Consider the following 22,032-nt stretch of genomic DNA (forward strand, 5'->3'; position numbering starts at 1 on the left):
GCGCAGAAGTGTGATCTCAGGATCTATGAAGCAAGAAGGAGGATGGCGTCGCAAGAAGATGGGAAGCACCAGACCCGGACCTGCAACACCCATCAGGCCTGACCGCCCCCCAGGTGAGAATAATAAAACTTATTTTTCTTATGTTGCAGGTCGAACAGGGGGTTTATCTACAGCATTATAGAATGCTGTTAATAAGCCCTCAAAGGCAGCAGGCGCATCTTATAGCGGCCAAAACAGGTGACAGGTGCAATTTAACAGATGGAGGAATCATAGAATCATAGAATCATAGAAACATAGAATCGTAGAGTTGGAAGGGACCTCCTGGGCCATCTGGTCCAACCCCCTGCTCAAAGCAGGATTCGCTAAATCATCCCAGTCAGATGTCTGTCCAGCCTCTGTTTGAAGACTTCCATTGAATGAGAACTCACCACTTCTCGTGGCAGCCTGTTCCACTCATTGATCACTCTAACTGTCAAAAAGTTTTTTCTAATATCTAATCTGTGTCTCCTCCCATTCAGTTTCATCCCATTGCTTCTAGTCTTTCCTTGTGCAAATGAGAATAAAGTTGATCCTTCTACAATGTGACAGCGCTTTAGATATTTGTAGACAGCTATTAAGTCTCCTCTCAGTCTTCTCTTTTGCAAACTAAACATTCCCAAATCCTGCAACCTTTCCTCATAAGGCAGGGTTTGCAGACCGGTCACCATTCTGGTCGCTCTTTTCTGAACTTGCTCCAGTTTGTTGATGTCTTTTTTAAAATGTGGTGCCCAAAACTGGACACAATATTCCGGATGAGGTCTGACCAAAGAGGAGTAGAGGGAAATAATGACTTCACGTGATCTAGACTGTATGCTTTTGTTAATACATCCTTGAATTGCATTTGCCTTTTTTGCTGCTGCATCACACTGTTGACTCATATTCAGTCTGTGATCTATTAGTATACCCAAGTCTTTTTCACATGTGCTGTCACTTAGCCCTATTCCTCCCATTCTATATATGCTTTTTTCATTTTTATTGCCCAGATGTAGTACTTTGCATTTCTCCCTGTTAAAAACCATTCTGTTAGTTGCTGCCCACTTCTCCAGTTTATTTAAATCTTTTTGAATCCTCTCTCTCTCTTCTCTAGTATTAGCTATCCCTCCTAGCTTTGTGTCATCAGCAAATTTAATCAGTTTACCCTCAATTCCTTCATCTAAATCGTTGATAAAGATGTTGAACAATACAGGGCCCAGGACAGAGCCCTGTTGTACCCCACTTGAGACATTCTTCCAACTGGATGTGCAGCCATTTACGACCACTCTTTGGGTCCGATCACTAAGCCAGTTATGAATCCACCTAACAGTTGCCTTGTCCATTCCATACTTAGTCATTTTTTCAATAAGGATTGTATGAGAGACTTTGTCAAATGCTTTGCTGAAGTCAAGATATACTATATCTACAGCATTTCCTTGATCCACCCAATCAGTGATACCGTCATAGAAGGAAATTAAGTTAGTCTGACATGACTTATTAGTTACAAACCCATGCTGACTCTGTTTAATCACTTCATTCTTATCCAGGTATTGACATACATGTTGTTTAATAATTTGTTCAAAGATCTTTCCTGGTATAGAAGTCAGACTCACCGGCCTATAGTTGCCTGGGTCCACCTTCTTCCCCTTTTTGAAGATGGGAACAACATTTGCTCTTCTCCAGTCTTCTGGCACTTCTCCTGTTCTCCAAGAATTTTCAAAGATTATGGAGAGGGGTTCAAAAATTTCTTCTGCTATCTCCTTCAGTACTCTGGGGTGTAATTCATCTGGACCTGGAGACTTGAATTCATTTAGGTTAGCTAAGTATTTCCTCACTATCTTTCTGTTTATAGATATCCTGGATTCTTCTATTCCCTTAATAGGACAGTGAATAACAGTTGATGTTACATTTCCTTTCTGAGAGAAAACAGATGCAAAATAGGAATTTAAAAGTTCAGCCTTCTCAACATCCTGTCTTACCATTTCATCATTTTCATCCTGTAAAAATCCTATAGCATCTTTGACTTTTCTTTTACTTTTGACATATCCCCAAAATCCTTTATTATTGCTTTTGACATCTCTTGCAAGCCTCAATTCATTTTCAGCTTTAGATAATCTGATCTGTGCCCTGCAGGTTCTGCAGACAGCATTATATTCTTCTTTAGATATGCCTCCCTCTTTCCATTTTATAAACATTTTTTTCTTCCTTTTTAGCATGTGCTTAAGTTCTGTGTTCATCCATCCTGGTTTCCTTAAATGCTTCCTATTCTTCCCTCTTTTCGGAATTGTTAACAACTGTGCTTTGAGAATTTCATTTTTCAAGATTTCCCATCCTTCCTGGACATTTTTGTCTTTAAGGATATCCAGCCATTGGATCCCTCCAATTCTCTTTCTGAATCCCTTAAAATCTGCCTTTCTGAAATCTAACCTTGACGTCTGAGTCTTCACAGGTCTTCCACCTCTAGTTATCCAAAATTCTAAAATAGCATGGTCGCTACCTCCTAGGGTCCCAGCCACTTTTACCTCCTCAACCATTTCCTCCCTGTTTATAAGGATTAGATCCAAGGTAGCAGTTCCCCTTGTTTTCTCCCCTACCTTTTGGAAGATAATTCCGCTCTGTCCAAGAACTCTTCACCTTCCTTAATGATCTTCAACGTAGCTAACCTCTCTTCGAGATTTTGCAACTTTTCCTCCAACAGGGACACAAGCTTGCATTTGTGGCATGTGAAGTTTGGCTTTTCCACTGGTAAATCTGTGAACATGTAGCAAGAAATGCAGCTCACCAAATGGCTCCTGGCCTCTTCCATCTTGAGATTTCTTAAAAACGATGAAAGATGAGCCAAAATTCGCGCGCCGACAGGCGCGTGGTTTTTCCGATTTCCTCTTTTCAGCTGCAACGGCCAAAACCCAGTGATCGTTGAGCTCGCGGAGACTCTTCACTTATCCCAGAAGACACTGGGAATATGCAAATGATCTCCTCAAGACTCTTCCCCTGGTACATTTCTTTCACGTTTCTTATAAACCAAATATTAGAGAAGAAAATTCATGGCCATTCTTGAAACTGTCGGGTTAATTCTTTTGTTAGCAGTATCACGGGTTTACCGTGATAGAGAGGAGACAGAAGACCGCAGCATCTGATTTCTCCTACTCTTGCACTAATTAGGCTGGTTTCACATTTGCGTTTTTTAGCGCTGGAAAAAAACGCATATGTGCGCATGCGTTTTTTCCCCTATATTTAACATGGGTGCGCATACCTGCGCGCTTGTAAGCGCATGTATGCGATTTTCATGCGCTGCGTTTTTTTGGGGTGTGCGTTTGTATTTTCCAGACGCAGCATGTTGCATTTTTTGGCCCTGCAAAAAAGCGCATGCGCACATATGCGCACGTTTTGCGCTAAAAATGGCCATTATAGCCTATGGATGCGCATATGTGCGCACTGGCATGCTCATGTATGCGTTTTTTTGCATATGCGTTTTTTTTTTTTAACCATGGAATTTAGGGGTTTGGGTTAGAGTTAGGGTTAGTTAAGGGGGTTTAGGGTTAGGGTTAGGGTCAGGGTCAGGGTTAGGGTTGGGGTTTGGGTCAGGGTTAGGGTTAAGTATGGTTTGGTTAAGGGTTAGGGTCAGGGTTAGGGTCAGGATTAGGGTTAAGTATGGTTTGGTTAAGGGTTAGGGTCAGGGTTAGGGTTAGGGTTAGGGTTAGGGTCAGGGTTAGGGTTAGGGTTAGGGTTAGGGTCAGGGTTAGGGTTAAGTATGGTTTTGTTAAGGGTTAGGGTCAGGGTTAGGGTCAGGATTAGGGTTAAATATGGTTTGGTTAAGGGTTAGGGTCAGGGTTAGGGTTAGGGTTAGGGTCAGGGTTAGGGTTAAGTATGGTTTTGTTAAGGGTTAGGGTCAGGGTTAGGGTCAGGATTAGGGTTAAGTATGGTTTGGTTAAGGGTTAGGGTCAGGGTTAGGGTTAGGGTCAGGGTTAGGGTTAGGGTTAGGGTTAGGGTCAGGGTTAGGGTTAGGGTTAGGGTTAACTATGGTTTTGTTAAGGGTTAGGGTTAGGGTCAGGATTAGGGTTAAGTATGGTTTGGTTAAGGGTTAGGGTCAGGGTTAGGGTTAGGGTTAGGGTCAGGGTCAGGGTTAGGGTTAGGGTTAGGGTTAGGGTCAAGTATGGTTTTGTTAAGGGTTAGGGTCAGGGTTAGGGTCAGGATTAGGGTTAAGTATGGTTTGGTTAAGGGTTAGGGTCAGGGTTAGGGTTAGGGTTAGGGTCAGGGTTAGGGTTAGGGTTATGGTCAGGGTTAGGGTTAGGGTTAGGGTCAGGGTTAGGGTTAAGTATGGTTTTGTTAAGGGTTAGGGTCAGGGTTAGGGTTAGGGTTAGGGTTAGGGTTAGGGTCAGGGTTAGGGTTAGGGTTAGGGTCAGGGTTAGGGTTAGGGTTAGGGTTAGTTAGGGTTTAGGGTTTGGGTTAAGTATGATTTGGTTAAGGGTTAGGGTCAGGGTTAGGGTTAGGGTCAGGGTTAGGGTTAGTAAAGTCATGGTTTGGGTTAGTGTGAGGGGCCACCTAATGTTGGAAAAAAATGCAAACGCGGTAAAAACGCACTAAAAACGCATACAAACGCATAAAAACGCTGCGTTTTTTTCATGCATGCTCATAAAAATGCTTGAAAAAAACGCAGCAGTTGTATGCTTTTGTATGCGTTTTTTCAATGCGTTTTTTTGCGGGAAAAACGCGCTGCAAAAAAAAGCAAGTGTGAAACTAGCCTTAGAAGCACTTCACCTTCATATTAAATGGTGTGAGTTTCTTTTGGCAGTAAAAGGATTAATATGCTCAATTGAGAACTGCTGTCTCAGCTGTGCACTGTTAGCCACTCCCATCTCCTATATAATCTGGGTCCTGGCTAGCACTCACTGTCATAGCTGGCTTATGCTGCATGGCTGGAGATTGTTGGTGGTTAATATTGGAGAAGGGGTTTGGTGGATTTATCTGTGACTGTTGCTAGGTTTTGAGTGTGTGATAATTCCCTTTCTTCTACTACTTTGGTTTAACTCCAACCTACACTACCCGGTGCATTCCTCTGTTGCATGTGTGAGTATAGTTGTATGTTTTGTATTTTTCGTTACCCCTGTTCGCATTACCTTGTTAATCTGGTTGGTGTATTTTGGTATACTACTACTCCTTTCTTCGCTGAGTGAGGGAAGGGTACAGACTGAGGGCGGATTCAGGAGTTAAGACAAGGTACGGCGTCTTCACCATCAGAAGTAATCAAGGGAACATGGAGAGCTAGAGCTCCCCTTGCGTTAAGGATAGGGAAGGAGCCCCTCATACCAGGACACCCGACAACAGAGTCTTGACAATCTGTTTTTTTCTGTTGTGCTTTCTCAGTTGTTCTGAACCTTTTATCAGAACCAGTGCCACTTATGGCTGTGTTTACTGTGTCTAGTATTGCATTGTATACATTATATACCTATAAGAATTGCTTAAGCAGAGGTGTTCTGTTGCGACTTTAGGTATCACTGACATGGGTTCCTCTATGGGTGTGTGATGTTATTCCCTTCAGATGTTTTTCACTCAGACTCTCAGGTCCAGCCTACACATTGCCTCTTCAACCTTACTTCGAATGTGCTGTCTCAGGGTTACCCACAAACCACAGCTGTACCTTCTTAGTCTTCCGTACCCCTCTATAGTTGAGGACTCTTTCCTTGTATGTTCCACTTCTCAGAATACAGGATGTTTTGACGATATTAAGATTTATACTGCCTTTTTATCTAGTACGGTTATAGGGCTTGCTATATCAAAAATCTCCTCTTTGCACACACATCCAATATCTGGCTTGTTCAGTGTCCATGCTATAACTGGCTTCACTTTTTTCATTTCACAATTAATTGCTAACTAGGAAGGAACTATCATCTTCCTCCCAAAATCTACTCCCCACTGCAGGGCTAGCTGACTGTAACAATTTCTTTACCCAGTGCCAGTGTAAAGGGGTTAAGTAAAATGTTCAATGTTGTATTTATTATTGTTTGTAAATGGTACTGCTACATGTTTACATGTATTACCACACATATGGAATGGTACTGCTACTCCTTTTTGGGTATTACCATTGTTGGTCTCTGTGTCTTATTGTTATTGTTGTTTTTATCTGCACATAAGTATAATAATGTTTACTACACTTCAAGGTTTGCCATTTATAGAATAAGGAAAGCGTAGAGCTCCTTTTGGACACTAGAGGGGGCACTCTAGTATATAGAACTCTTAGTGGCATAGGGTTAAGTGTAGGAGGGGCTGCCGGGAGTTATAGTTAGATGAGGAGGGAAGTTAGTTCAGACGGGGTCATCCCCAGGACGGCTCAGCAGCCATGCAACATTAAGCAGCGACAGTCCAAATTATCCACATCAATACAGTGGGCCAGTGCAGTAGAGAGAAGATGTGGCAACTCATAGCCTGGACGGATGCTTTTAGGGTGGGAGTTGGATGGAGTGAGGAACAGAAGGATGCTGAAACTTCACAGGGAGCAGTACAGATGGATTGGATGCTTTTCCAGAGGCAACCAAACCAGGTGGCAGATGATTTCAAGTCTGGGACGAAACAGGCAGAAGGAATTGTCATCATGGCGAGGTTAGGCCAGAATGAAGCTGAGAAGCAGCCTAAGACAGTCCGGTCTGGGCACGTACCGTATAGAAGCATCAGCAAAGTAGGGAGAGCTGAGGAAGCAAGAAAAGATGAATGTGCATTGTACGATGTGCCAACTGTGGATATCATATATTTTGTGAAGTTATCAGTAAAGAAACCATTCAACTTACTATGGACTGTGTCTCAGTTACTAGGAGTCACCCCAGAGAGGGGCCATCGCCATTTGGGAAGCGCCCAGGGGGACCCAAACCTGGAGACGCTGGTACGCCAAACAGTGGATTGCAATTTACTGTGCGGGAAGGCTAGGACACTGATGCTTTTAGTGTCTCTGGCCATGACTATAGTCCTGGCCGACCCTTACACCTACAATGTCACTGTCATTTTAACAGTACTTGCGCATTAGGAAACATTAATTAGCTCATGACCAGCCACATTTTCAAGTGTTCTTGTATGTGCACTCTTAATGGATCTAAAAAAAATGTTCTCTTTCAAATATTAAAATTATTTTTGCCTCATTTTTATATTTTTTTTTAGCTGAAACCTAGGGGAAAAAAAACAAGTTATATATATATATATATATATATATATATACTGTATATATACACATATATGTTGCAAGGAGGCTAATGGCCACGTAATCTATGGGAGGTATGTGTCACAGGGATGGCTGCACCCTGTGATGTAACCCAGAGAATTTGTCTTTAGTGCACGTAAGCGCTAAGATGTCATTTACTGCACCTGGGTTGGGGTTGCGGGTAGCTATGAGAGATGGGCAAGGTCTGGCTACCCACATACCTTACCATGGGTGTTGTTACAGCCTACATATTCGAGGCTGTTGTTTAGCACAGGGTCTGTGTGCAGAGCGGTAGGAGACTTCCTGTGAATAAACCCGCAAGGACCTTGCAAAGAAACGCGCCTCCTGTTTTCATCCTGACACACCTGAGTGAGTACAACCCCTACTATATATATATATATATATATATATATATATATAAAATACATGTTTTTCACATGTTTTTAATTCTTTTTTTTTTTGCCTACCACATTGGACCTCTGAAAACATTTTAAATTTTGTTTTCCTTTCCGTACAAATACATTTTATACACCCTACATATTTTCTTCCAATTAGGATGGGGGTTAAAAGCAATGTTTCCTATTGGCAATATTTTTCTGTTTTGTTTTATTTATTTTTTATCATGCTTTTTTATTCACTTACCGTATATACTCGAATATAAGCCAAGATTTTCAGCCCATTTTTTTGGGCTGAAAGTCCCCCTCTCGGCTTATATTCGAGTCATATACACCGGGGGGTCGGAGGGGGAGGGGGGGCGGGGGTGTCAGGTCAGGTCATACTCATGAATATGAGCATATTCATGAGTTTTAATGAGCGGTATCACATGACTGCTAAAAGCAGGAAGAGAGAGCGCGGAGAAGCTGGGGGCTCAAGAGACAGCGTCAGGATGGGTTAGTATAGCGATACTCACCTGTCCTGCGTCCATGGCTGCTTGCTGCTGTCTGTCATCGGTCAGTGACTTCAGACAGCAGAGGGCGCGGTGACGTGATTAGTGCGCCGCGCCCCCTGCAGTCTGAACGTCACTGACCGATGACGTGGCAGATAGCGGTGAGCAGCTATGGACGCAGGACAGGTGAGTATCTGACACCCAGCGACGGAGAGGTGAGTATGTCATTTTTTTTATTTTTACATGCAGCAGCAGCACATGGGGGAATAATCTAAGGAGCTTCTTATGGGGTCAGCATAAGAGGGAATAATCTAAGGAGCTCCTTATGGGGTCAGCATATTGAGGAAAAATCTAAGGAGCTTCTTATGGGGTCAGCATATGGGGGAATAATCTAAGGAGCTTCTTATGGGGTCAGCATATGGGGGAATAATCTATGGAGCTTCTTCTGGGGACACCATATGGGGGAATAATCTATGGAGCATTTCCCACCCTAGGCTTATACTCGAGTCAATAAGTTTTAACAGTTTTTTGTGGCAAAATTAGGGGGGTCGGCTTATACTCGGGTCGGCTTATACTCGAGTATATACTGTATTTATTTTTTTATTTTGCACACCGTACTCTCAATAAAACCTATAGGGGCACTGTAACATATTTGTTTTGTTTATAATTTTCCTTTTAAGTTAGACTGGTATATTTTCCCCAGTCACAAGAGAACATCAGTCTCTTCTTTGCCTACCATAGCTGTCTGGGCTTCCTAGGCCCCAACAGCTCATGTTCTATCATTTCTTCTGGGTCTGGAGAAGGAAGCATGATCAGTGCTTCCTCAGCTGTATACACAGTGCCTGCTCAACACTTTATTTTTGTTTCTATTTTTATATCTATATATTTATACTTATTTATTTTATTTTTCTTATAGTCTTATTTCTTCTTTTTCTTTATTTTTATATTTTTATTTTTTTTGTTTTTTCCTCTAGCACTTTTCTAGTATCTCATTATATTTTCTATTATTTCCTTTTTTCTTCCTTACCCATGTATCTGTCAGGACCTTCTGGTCACCTGACAGTATTCTACCAATGAGGTTTGTTCATTAGGATATTCTGCTTATTCTGCAGGATCTTCTGGTCACCTGATTATATTTAACCAATGACGGTTGTTTATCTGGATTGTCTTTTCACCTCGCAGGACCTTCTGGTCACCTGACTCATACCCACCAATGATGGAGGGCCAGGAGGAATGCGCGCTGACGTCGGCATCCCAGGGATCTCAGTCTGCCGCATCCACGTCCCCTGTGATCGTGATGTTTATTTGCGGCTGCGGGGATCACGTGGGGCGGAGGGGCGGGATCTCCTGGTGGCATCTGACGGCGGCGTGCATCACACCACTCTGTCCCCTCTCTCATTGGCGCCTCATTACATAAATACCTACCCATTCCTGGATGACGCCACCCCCTGACGAAGGCAGACGCCAAAACGCGCGTCGGGGTCGAGCGCATCCTAAGAATCCCTCACCACCAATACCAGGTACTTGCTGGGCATTTCTTTTGCATATACTGCTTTGGTTTCGGGCATAATTCTACTGAGATAGACACATAAAACGGCCATTGTGCCTTTACCTTATATGCCTATGTATGCACGTTTTAATATGTATCACCTATTTTTTCTGCGCAGCATATATTCAATAGGTGTTTAAAGTGGCCATTATGCCTGTACTTTTCTAGCACATATCACCTTATTTGTGGCGCAATACATCTTAAAATAGGCATCCAAAGCGGCTATTAGGCCTTTACATGTTCGTATATGCATTTATCTTGGCACCTTTTTTGCATTTGCACTTTACATATTGAGTATTATATTCTTGCCCTTATTTATTTTTTTTGTAAGTGAAACTTCACAAAATGTATGTATATGATCATTTTATGGATATACATAAGGAAAAATTTTTTTCTGCATTGGCACTTTAATTATTGTATTTATTCATATTTTTGTGAATTGATTTTTTTCACCTGGTTAACACTCTGTGCATATTCTGAAGCACTTTGGCACTTTATAGGTATAGTTGCACATTTTTATATTGATTAATCCATTTTTCATTCATTATATTCATATGCTTCATTGTGGTGTTATATGGATTCCTAGGTTTTGCCCCTTTTCCATTTGGTATGTGTTTCCCACCATTTTCTGTATGTTATTAATTTTATGAATAAAATTTCTATTTTAATTATTGGACGTTTGCTTTTCGGATTCTTCGCTGTTATATAATTCAAATTTCTGATTTGTCCTTTTTTCCAATTCTGTATAATTGTGCATTTGACTATTTTAGTTTATACTATGAACAATATAGGTTAATATGCACATGTGCCTTGAACTTTTGTTGTAAGCAACCAAGAAGGTAGACATTATAATTAATCATGTTTTCCTTCTTTGCAGGGAGTCTAGCAGTGTTTGACAGTCACATCCCTGCTATCGAGGCTGTACAATGTGTGCAGCAGGTCTACTATGTAGTGACGTTATTGAAAAACACTGCAGAATAGAACGAGGCCCATCCGGATGTTCAGGCTACGTTACCATGATGAATTTTTGCTGCTGCATATTTTCACTGCATCAAAATGCAGCGACTAAGGCTGTGTGCACACGTTGCGGATTCTGCTGCGGATCGGCAGCGTTTTTGGCCCTGCGGATCGGCAGCAGATTTTGCTGTGTACAGTACCATTGTATTCAATGGAAATTAAAAAACGCAGTGCACATGATGCAGATTTTTCCGTGCGGATTTGCTGCGGTTTCAAATCCGCAGCATGTCAATTCTTTGTGCCGAATACACAGCGGTTTTACACCTGCTCCATTGTACAGGTGTGAAACCGCTGGGGAAAACTGCAGGCTAATCTGCAGATAAACTGCAGGTCTTTTCACCTGCGGATTTTGCCAAATCCGCGCTGAAAAATCCGCAGCACCATCCACTACGTGTGCACATGGCCTTAAAGTTCCAAAAAAGTGGATGGGATTTATAGAAATCTCCTGCCCACTATGCTACTATTTTACTCAGCATAAACTGACCTGTGGTGTATGTTTCAAATTTGCAACATGTCAGTGTCTTGTGGGTACGCTGAGTTCTTTGGGTGGATTTTTCACATAGACTTGCATTAGATGCTGAAAATCTGCAGGTAAAAACACATGCGTTTTTTAGTGCATTTCTAAGTTATAAGTATTAAACACTAGCTGAAGAGCCCGGCGATGCCCGGGCATAGTAACTAATTATGGTTAGTTATAACAAATTATAATGATTATATCTATATATAAAGCTGATTGCAGAGCCCCACCCACTCCGCATAGCCACATTCACTATAATATCCCACATCATCCCATCAGCCAGAGCCACCGGACTACTACCCCTAATATCCCACATCATCCCATCAGCCAGAGCTACCAGACTACTACCCCTATTATCCCACATCATCCCGTCAGCCAGAGCCACCGGACTACTACCCCTAATATCCCACATCATCCCGTCAGCCAGAGCCACCGGACTACTACCCCTAATATCCCACATCATCCCGTCAGCCAGAGCTACCGGACTACTACCCCTATTATCCCACATCATCCCGTCAGCAAGAGCCACCGGACTACTACCCCTAATATCCCACATCATCCCGTCAGCCAGAGCCACCGGACTACTACCCCTAATATCCCACATCATCCCGTCAGCCAGTGCTACCGGACTACTACCCCTATTATCCCACATCATCCCGTCAGCCAGAGCCACCGGACTACTACCCCTAATATCCCACATCATCCCGTCAGCCAGTGCTACCGGACTACTACCCCTAATATCCCACATCATCCCGTCAGCCAGAGCTACCGGACTACTACCACTATTATCCCACATCATCCCGTCAGCAAGAGCCACCGGACTACTACCCCTAATATCCCACATCATCCCGTCAGCCAGAGCCACCGGACTACTACCCCTAATATCCCACATCATCCCGTCAGCCAGTGCTACCGGACTACTACCCCTAATATCCCACATCATCCCGTCAGTCAGAGCCACCGGACTACTACCCCTAATATCCCACATCATCCCGTCAGCCAGAGCTACCGGACTACTATCACTAATATCCCACATCATCCCGTCAGCCAGAGCCACCGGACTACTACCCCTAATATCCCACATCATCCCGTCAGCCAGAGCTACCGGACTACTACCCCTAATATCCCACATCATCCCATCATCAGAGCCACCAGACTACTACCCCTAATATCCCACATCATCCTGTCAGCCAGAGCCACCAGACCACTACCGCCAATGTCCCACATCATCCCATCAGCTAGAGCTACCGGACTACTACTCATAATATCCCACATCGTCCCGTCAGCCAGAGCTACCAGACTACTACCCCTAATATCCCACATCATCCCATCAGCCAGAGCCACTGGACTACTACCCCTAATATCCCACATCATCCCGTCAGCCAGAGCTACCGGACTACTACCCCTAATATCCCACATCATCCCATCAGCCAGAGCCACCGGACTACTACCCCTAATATTCCACATCATCCCGTCAGCCAGAGCCACCGGACTACTACCCCTAATATCCCAGATCATCCCATCAGCCAGAGCTACCAGTCTACTACCACTAATATCCCACATCAACCTGTCAGCCAGAGCTACCGGACTACTACCCCTAATATCCCACATCATCCCGTCAGCCAGAGCTACCAGACTACTACCCCTAATATCCCACATCATCCCATCAGCCAGAGCCACTGGACTACTACCCCTAATATCCCACATCATCCCGTCAGCCAGAGCTACCAGACTACTACCCCTAATATCCCACATCATCCCATCAGCCAGAGCCACCGGACTACTACCCCTAATATTCCACATCATTCCGTCAGCCAGAGCCACCGGACTACTACCCCTAATATTCCACATCATCCCGTCAGCCAGAGCCACCGGACTACTACCCCTAATATCCCAGATCATCCCATCAGCCAGAGCTACCAGTCTACTACCACTAATATCCCACATCAACCTGTCAGCCAGAGCTACCGGACTACTACCCCTAATATCCCACATCATTCCGTCAGCCAGAGCCACCGGACTACTACCCCTAATATTCCACATCATCCCGTCAGCCAGAGCCACCGGACTACTACCCCTAATATCCCAGATCATCCCATCAGCCAGAGCCACTGGACAACTACCACTAATATCCCACATCATCCCGTCAGCCAGAGCCAACGGACTACTACCCCTAATATCCCACATCATCCCGTCAGCCAGAGCTACCGGACTACTACCCCTATTATCCCTTCATCCCATCAGCCAGAGCCACTGGACTACTACCCCTAATATCCCACATCATCCCGTCAGCCAGAGCTACCAGACTACTACCCCTAATATCCCACATCATCCCATCAGCCAGAGCCACTGGACTACTACCCCTAATATCCCACATCATCCCGTCAGCCAGAGCTACCGGACTACTACCCCTAATAACCCACATCATCCCATCAGCCAGAGCCACCGGACTACTACCACTAATATCCCACATCATCCCGTCAGCCAGAGCCAACGGACTACTACCCCTAATATCCCACATCATCCCGTCAGCCAGAGCTACCGGACTACTACCCCTATTATCCCTTCATCCCGTCAGCCAGAGCTACCAGACTACTACCCCTAATATCCCACATCATCCTGTTAGCCACAGCTACCGGACTACTACCCCTAATATCCCACATCATCCCATCATCAGAGCTACCGGACTACTACCCCTAATATCCCACATCATCCCATCAGCCAGAGCCACCGGATTACTACCCTTAATATCCCACATCATCCTGTCAGCCAGAGCCACCGGACTACTACCCCTAATATCCCACATCATCCCATCAAAGCCAGTAAAAGTAGAATAGTGAAATTGCGCAGAAACATGGTTCACTAAGATCCCAGGTTTTCTACTGATCAGGCTGATATTCTCACTTATCTGCCACCATAAATATCGCAGTCACGCTTTTCACCAATGGACAGGCACAAACCTTATACATTAGTACAGTAGAGAAACCTTCACACACATTGTCATGCACCGTCACCTTGTAATTTGTCCGGCTGAGTTGCTCATGGATGTACAGCATCTGTATGCAGTATAGTATCATATTTAATGGGTTGTTATGGGAAAAGCATTAAGTGTTATATGGGTACATTCAGGTGAATTATGGGGAAAGCAGCACTTAAAAACGCATAGCATCAGAGCATAGTAACACATCAATAATGCATAAAAGTGTCTGTGAGAAAATATTAAATCCACATGACATTTAATATGTGCACTTTCCTACATTCATGTGTGTCACTTAATGATACCACACGGGAGGGGAGGATTTATTTCTGTCATGTACTCACTGCTCCTTTCTGGGGGACAGACGATGGCTGGAGCTTATGTTCCTGGGGATGCTATATTTCTCCCACCATGTCAGTGTCTGCTTCTGCTTCATCTTCTGCTGAAGTGTTGTCAAGTGGGAAAACTTGCGCATAGCAACCAATCACAGCTCAGCTACTTTTAACCAGCTCTGGCGAAATGAGAGATGCTTAGTGATTGGTTGCAAGGAAAACTGTTGGTTATAGCAACCAATCACAGCTTAGCCTCTTTTCAACAGCTCTGGTGAAATGAAAGATGCTTCGTGATTGGTTAGTGATACACACACACATACACACACATTGATTTTTATATATAGAGCTTGACCAGTAATTTCTCATTTTTCAACAAAATTTACAAAACCATTTTTTTTAAAGTGACTTTGAGGAGTCTATATGACAGAAAATGCTCAAAATTGACACCATTCTAAAAACTGTACCCATCATGTACGCTAAGCCACATTTAAGAAGTGTATAAACCCTTCAGGTGCTTCACAGGAATTTTTAGAATGTGGAGGCAAAAAATGAACATTTAACTTTTTTCCACAAAAATTTTACTTTAGAACTATTTTTTTTTTCATTTTCACAAGGGTAACAGGAAAAAATGGACAACAAACTTTGTTGTGCAATTTCTCCTGAGAATTTTGATACCCCATATGTGGGGGACAACTTCTGTTTGGTTGCACGGAAGGGAAGGAGCACCCTTTGACTTTTTGCATGCAAAATTTGCTGGAATAATTAGTGGACACATGTCGCGTTTGGAGAGCCTCTGAGGTGCCTAAACAATAGAAACCCCCAACAAGTGACACCATTTTGGAAACTGGATACCTCAGTGAACTTATCTAGATATGTGTTGAGCACCTTGAAGCCCAGGCGCTTCCCAAAAGTTTATAACATTAAGCCAAGAAAATGAAAAAAATCACATTTGTCCCACAAAAATGTTTTTTAGCCACAAATTTTGCATTTTCACAAGGGTAACCGTAGAAATTGCATTGTACAATTTGCTGTACAATTTCTACTAAGTACGTCAATACCCCATATGTTTGGACGCATGTCAAGGCTCAGAAGGGATGAGCGCCATTTGACTTTTTGAATACAAAATTTGTTGGAATAATTAGCGAACCCCATGTCATGTTTGGGGAGCACCTGATGTACCTAAACAGTGGAAATTCCCCAAAAGTAACACCATTTTGGAAACTAGGCCCCTCAAGAAACATATAAATGGGCGGTGAGCACCTTGAAACCTCAGGTGATTCACTAAAGTTTATAACATAGAGCTGTAAAAATAAAAAAAATAAGATTTTTTTCCACAAAAATTTTCTTTTTCTCCCCAAATCTTTTATTTTCACTAGATAACAGGAGAAAATGGATCACAAAATATCTTGTGCCGTTTATCTTGAGTCCTCAGACACCCCATATGTGGTGAAAACTTTTGTTTTGGTGCAGAGCATGGCTCAGAAAGGAAGGAGTAATGTTTTTGAATGCAGATTTTGATGGAATGGGCTGCAGGTTTCATGTCGCGTTAGGAAAGCCCCTGATGTGCCTAAACAGTGGAAACTAGACCCCTCAATGATTGTATCTAGATGTGTGGTGAACACATTGAACCACCATGTGCTTCACAGAAGTTTATAACATAGAGCCATAAAAATTAAAAAAAATCACATTGTTCCCACAAAAATGTTTTTAGCCAAAAATTTGGCATAAAAACAAGGGTAGTAGTAAAAATTGCACTGTATAATTTGCTTTGCAATTTCTACTAAGTACATCAATACCCCATATGTTTGGGCACATGGCAGGGCTCTGAAGGGAAGGAGTGCCATTTGACTTTTTGAATACAAAATTTACTGGAATATTTAGCAGACTCCATGTCGTGTCTGGAGAACCTCTGATGTACCTAACAGTGGAAACTCCCAAAAAGTAACACAATTTTGGAAACTAGTCCACTCAGGGAACTTATCTAGATGTGTATTAAGCACCTTGAACCTCCAGGGGATTTACAGAAGTTTATACCATAGAGCCATGAAAATAAAAATTCACATTTTTCCCACAAAAATTTTCTTTTTTTCCTAAATTTTTTATTTTCACAAAGTAACAGGAGAAAATAGATCACAAAATTTCTTGTGCAGTTTATCCTGAGTACTCAGATATCCCATATGTGGTGAAAAACTACTGTTTGGGTGTAGGGCAGGGTTCAGAAAGGAAGGAGTAATGTTTTTGAATGCAGATTTTGATGGAATAGACTGCACATTTCGTGTCGTGATTGTAGAGCCCTTGATGTGCCTAAACAATGGAAACTAGACCACTCAATGAATGTATCTAGATGTGTGGTGAACACCTTGAACCAACAGGTGCTTCACAGAAGTTTATAACGTAGAGCTGTAAAAATGTAAAAAAAATACAATTTTTCCCACAAAAATGTTATTTTAGCCCCAATCTTTTATTTTCACAAGGGTAACAGGAGAAAATGGACACCAATATCTGTTCTGCAATTTCTCCTGAGTATGCGATACCTGATATGTGCGTCAAACTTTTTTTGAGGCACAGTGCAAAGCTAAGAAGGGAAGAAGCGACATACTGGAATTAAGATTTTGCTTGCTGGTTTATGTGTGCCATGTCACATTGGCAGAGCCCCTGATGTGCCAGAACAGCAGAATCCCCATAAGAGACATCATATTACAAACTACAAGACTCAATGAATTCATCTAGGGCTGCAGTGATCATATTGACACCAGACACCAAATGTAGGTCACAGAATTTTATATCATTGGGAAGTGAAGAAAAAAATAATTATATTTTTACCACCAAAATTTTGTTTTAGCCCCGGATTTTACATTTACATTTTCACACCGGGAAATGGGTAAAAGTGGCAACAAAATTTGTCCCACAATTTCTGCTGAATGTAGAAAAACCCTGTACAGTACTGCTTAGCCACATGTCGAGACTCGTGAATGACTGAGCGCTATATGTGTATCCTGGAGCCCAGATTTTCCTAGAATAGCTTGCAAACGCCATACACAGAGCCCCTAAGTGCTAGAAGACCAGAATTTCCTCTCAAGTGACAACATTTTAGAAATTATACCCCTTTGAAAATTTATCTACAATTGTAGTCATAATTTTGACTTCATGGGTGTTATCCAGAAACAAGCAAAAGTGGATGTTACAGGGTAAAAATGTAAAACTCACATTGTAGTGACCAGTACTGGAAACATGCACATGTAAATTAGATGGGCTCTTATCACTACTGAAATGTCAAACATTTGGATTCCAAATGTTGTTTAGGCACACTGTGGGGCTCAAAAAGGAGAGAGGTGTTTGGATTTGGAGTGCAGAATTTGGCTGAATTTCTTTTAGGGTGGAGAGGAGCTATTTAGCTTTTCCAGAGCCTTTGAGTTACCAGTAATGTGGAGGCCTCCTATATTTCCATTAACAGAGGACGGACCTTAGAAAGGACTTTTTTTGTGGATTGAGTTGAAGCTTTTATTGGGAATATTTTACATAATGTTTTGGATCACATTTATCTGGCGCTCTATGCTGACCACTTTCTTTAGGGTTTCCATCCAAATCTCTGAGTGAAGTGATTCAGGTGAAACCTCCAAAGGATCCCTGCACTATAATGAAGCAGCAGAGATACTCTGGTCTGGCCTATGTTCAGCAGTATCCTTTTCAGAGGTGCACAAAACTGTGGCGGACCATGCTTTTATACACGATAAAAAAGACGAGCACCGTCCAATCACAGGCCAGACTGCAATACAAAGTGTCTCCATCTGCCTCATTATAGGGAATTTTCCACCGGGGGTTCCGTCTGAATCATGTATTTCAGAGATTTACACAGAAATTCTGGTGACACGCTCAGCGCAGGACACAGGATAAATGTGAGATGATCTTTACTGTGATCTGTGGGAGGCATCATGAACAAATCAACATCAAGTGAAAAATTAGTTTTATTTATATATAATAACAAATATACACACTGGCACTTCCTGGTGCAGATAGGAATGGATATGTGCAATGCAGCTACTGCTGGTATATATACTGGGTCTGTGCACACCCAAAGAAAAAACCATATACAAATAAAAAGAATACCTGCTCTGGCTAACTACTGTATATCCAAAAAACTACCAATAAAAGTGAATGTGGATTGTTATACCACTCACGTCATAAAAGTTGCAGAACTGCAAATGGATCCAGCGTGCACCACGTGTGGAGATAACCGTGCCGTGGTGGTGAAGAACAGAGATGCAGCACCAAGGAGGCGTCCCTCCTATAAGTGGTGGTGCAGTAGCGTCTCTGGAACTGGCAGCTGCTGGGCGTGATGAACAATGGCGGCGCACTCCGGCCGAGAGGTGCCGCCGGCGTGCAGCGGCTAGGGCGGGGAGGAGGGATCAGGTGACGTCACCGGGATAAAAGGGAAGGGAGCGCGTGCAGGCCAAACTAGAAGCCAACGTGTTTCTAAGATCTACGGACCTTCTTCATCAGCTGAACATACCCATCATGTCCAGGTGTGTAACAGGCGCCGACTTGTGTACCCCTACGTGCGTTTCGCGGTATGCAAGACCGCTTCCTCGGGGGGCGTGGCTATAGCTGTGATCGTCCCAATTAAATGTCTGGCTGAGAATAGTCACCTGGTTGTTGTACACCTATCAGAGGGATGAGCTCCGCACATGCGCAGTACTGACGGTGCTGCTTCCTGACATACTGACGTCATCTGGGGGCGGCCAGTCAGACCACTACCCAGGCAACGGCAGAACCAGGAGTACATGGGTCGCAATGAACAAGCGTCACGTGGGGGCGGCCGGCGCTAGACCGTCACCCAGGCAACGCTCGCCCCATGTATTGCATCCTAATAACGTACTACTATCGCATGTGATAGGCATTCATCCCTCCATGATAGAGTCATTATCACAGAAGGTGACTAATCTCCAATGAAATAGGGCAAAAGAGGGGAGAGGAAGGGTACAGGAATACACTTTGTGTGCATTAACCCTACATGTGCTAGGCAAAAATAACATATATGTCAAAAAGACCTTTGCAGATTCTAAAAGACAGACAAAAAATACAAACAAAAAATATATATTTGTGCATCCATCAGGCGAGGGGAATAGTTGAGAACAGACTTAGTATGATCACAAATAAGTATCCTCCTATTCATATTGAGTCCTCATTCCAAATGCTTCAAATGTTTCTTCAATTAGTGCGCCAAGCACATGATCATGTGTCATTTCTGGTAAGATGATAATTTTGCCACGTAGATCCTGTGCCATATGTTGTTGAAATCTCAATTAACATCTCCAATCCAGTGCATCAAATGGTATGAATCATATTGTCTAAAGCCAGACAAGTAAACAAATAAAATAAATACAGGGTGCAAAAAAACACCCCCCCAGACCATTCCATCATTCATTCCGGCATTCTGGAGAGGTTTGGCTGGCCATGTGAAGGATGCTCTGGCCACCAGGGAGAGTCCCGCTACACTGGAGGAGCTTATCACTGTCTCCACCCCTATTGATCTTCACCGAGCGAATGTTGGAGCGGGCCCAGTGTAGGCAGAGGTTTAGGTTGGCACCTAGCTTTGCTAAACCTCCTGAATCTTCCGATCGGACGTCCGAGCGTCAGGGGGCTTCCCGTGAGGGATCCAGGCCCCAGTCCGCTCGAGCTCCTGTGAGCTGTCATGTTTGCCGGCAGTCCGATCACCCTGCAAACCGGTGCCCAAAGCAGCAGGGAGAATGCTCGCGCCTAGTGGCCGTAGGAGGCGGCGCACTAGAATCAGCGACGTTTTCCTCCAAGCTGTCCTTTAAGGGGACACTTGAGGTTGATTCTTCCACTCTGGCGGTGGAGGTTTGCGTGGATTCCGGGGCAGGGGGCAATTTTATGTCGTCAACCTTCGCTCAACGGCACGCTATACCTCTGGTTATGATGTCTACACCAGTCACCGTCAGAGTGGTGAGAGACGCCACTCTACCCTCACAGATAACCCACCAGACTACCCCCTTGTTACTCTCAGTGGCTCCATCTCATCAGGAGACGATATCCCTCCTCATCATGCCCGAGGGTATTGACCAGGTACTTCTAGGGGTCCCCTGGTTGCGGTGCCACTCCCCTCATATAGAGTGGTCCTCAGGGAGGATTATTGGGTGGAGTAAATCATGTGAGTGTAGATGTCTGAGGGAGTGCATTCAGGTTGCCTCCACCGAGGCTCCCGCAGATCTCTCCTCGCTCCCCAAACACTATCGACAGTGTGCGGATGTGTTCTCCAAAAAGGCGGCGGAGACCCTTCCACCGCATCACCCCTATGACTGTCCTATTGACCTCTTGCCTGGTGCTGAGCCTCCCCGGGGTCGAGTCTATCCCTTATCTCTCCCGGAGACAGAGGCCATGTCTCAATACATCAGGGAGAATCTGGCAAGAGGATTCATTAGGAAGTCAGTGTCACCAGTGGGGGTGGGATTCTTCTTCATCCAGAAGAAGAGTGGGGAGCTACGTTCTAGCATTGATTACAGGGGTCTTAACGCCATCACTGTTAAGAATAAGTATCCTCTGCCCCTGATATCAGAACTGTTTGATAGGCTATGGGGAGCGAGAGTGTTTACCAAACTTGATCTGCGGGGGGCTTACAATCTGATTCACATCCGTGATGGGGATGGGCACTATGAATACCTGGTGATGCCCTTCGGCCTCTGTAATGCCCCGGCCGTCTTCCAAGACTTTGTGAACGATATCGTCCGGGATATGCTTACCACCTCGGTTGTAGTCTATCTGGATGATATTCTCATCTACTCACCAGATATTGACTCCCACCGGAGAGATGTTTGCAAAGTTTTCGATCGCCTGCGGGCAAACTCCCTCTATACCAAGTTGAAGTGTGTGTTTGAGCAGGAGTCCTTGCCTTTCCTGGGCTATATCACCTCCGCCCGGGGGTTAGCCATGGATCCTGCCAAGCTACAGGTGGTGATGGATTGGCAGGAACCTCATTCTCTGAAAGCGGTTGTTAGGAATCTGTGTCTTGCCATACATATGCAGAGATCCAGATCCTCACATTTGTCTCCAGAGGCTAAGTCCTTTCAGCCAGCTTCTGAGCATGCTCGTGGAATGAGTTCCCATTGGAGTTCAGGAGGCAGGTGCTCAGGTCCTGCTCCTGATTCCATTGGTTCAGCTCAGGGCTCTGGAGATTTCTGGCAGGTCCTGTACGCTATAAAAAGTGCGCATGGCCGTTCCGCCATGCGCTAGTATTTTCATATTACTGCTGTATGTATGGTGATGGATGCTTGATCTGGTGACTGACTTATTATGAAACCCCTTCCCTCTGATATTACGATTGTGTGAGTGATTGGGCAGCCACCAGTAGCAGCGCCAGCGCGCCTAGCTCCATCTTAGTCAGTAGCTTAGTGTCTGCATTGCACCAGCCGTTTGCAGCGTCTTGCCTGCGGCTCTCGCCGCGCTGCAGTTGCAGGCTATACCCGCGTCCGCAGTTGCGACGCCTCGTGTCTTATCAAATGGTAGGTCTAGAGGGAGTAGTCCTGCCTGCCTAAGGCTAC

The 22,032-nt window shown here is 44.0% G+C and overlaps 1 long non-coding RNA gene across 1 annotated transcript in view; it reads right to left on the reverse strand.

Annotated features, from left to right (window-relative positions):
* The window catches only part of LOC141052024 (uncharacterized), a 24,706-nt gene extending 10,130 nt beyond the window's left edge, over window positions 1-14,576 (reverse strand). The window contains exon 1 of the long non-coding RNA XR_012220728.1: window positions 14,489-14,576. This is a non-coding gene — a long non-coding RNA (uncharacterized lncRNA). The remainder of the gene's footprint in view (window positions 1-14,488) is intronic.
* Window positions 14,577-22,032: the final 7,456 nt, after the last annotated feature.

This window comes from Dendrobates tinctorius, unplaced genomic scaffold, assembly GCF_039654945.1.
Source record: "Dendrobates tinctorius isolate UK_male_01 unplaced genomic scaffold, ASM3965494v1 ptg000158l, whole genome shotgun sequence".
Classification (NCBI taxonomy): Eukaryota; Metazoa; Chordata; class Amphibia; order Anura; family Dendrobatidae; genus Dendrobates; species Dendrobates tinctorius.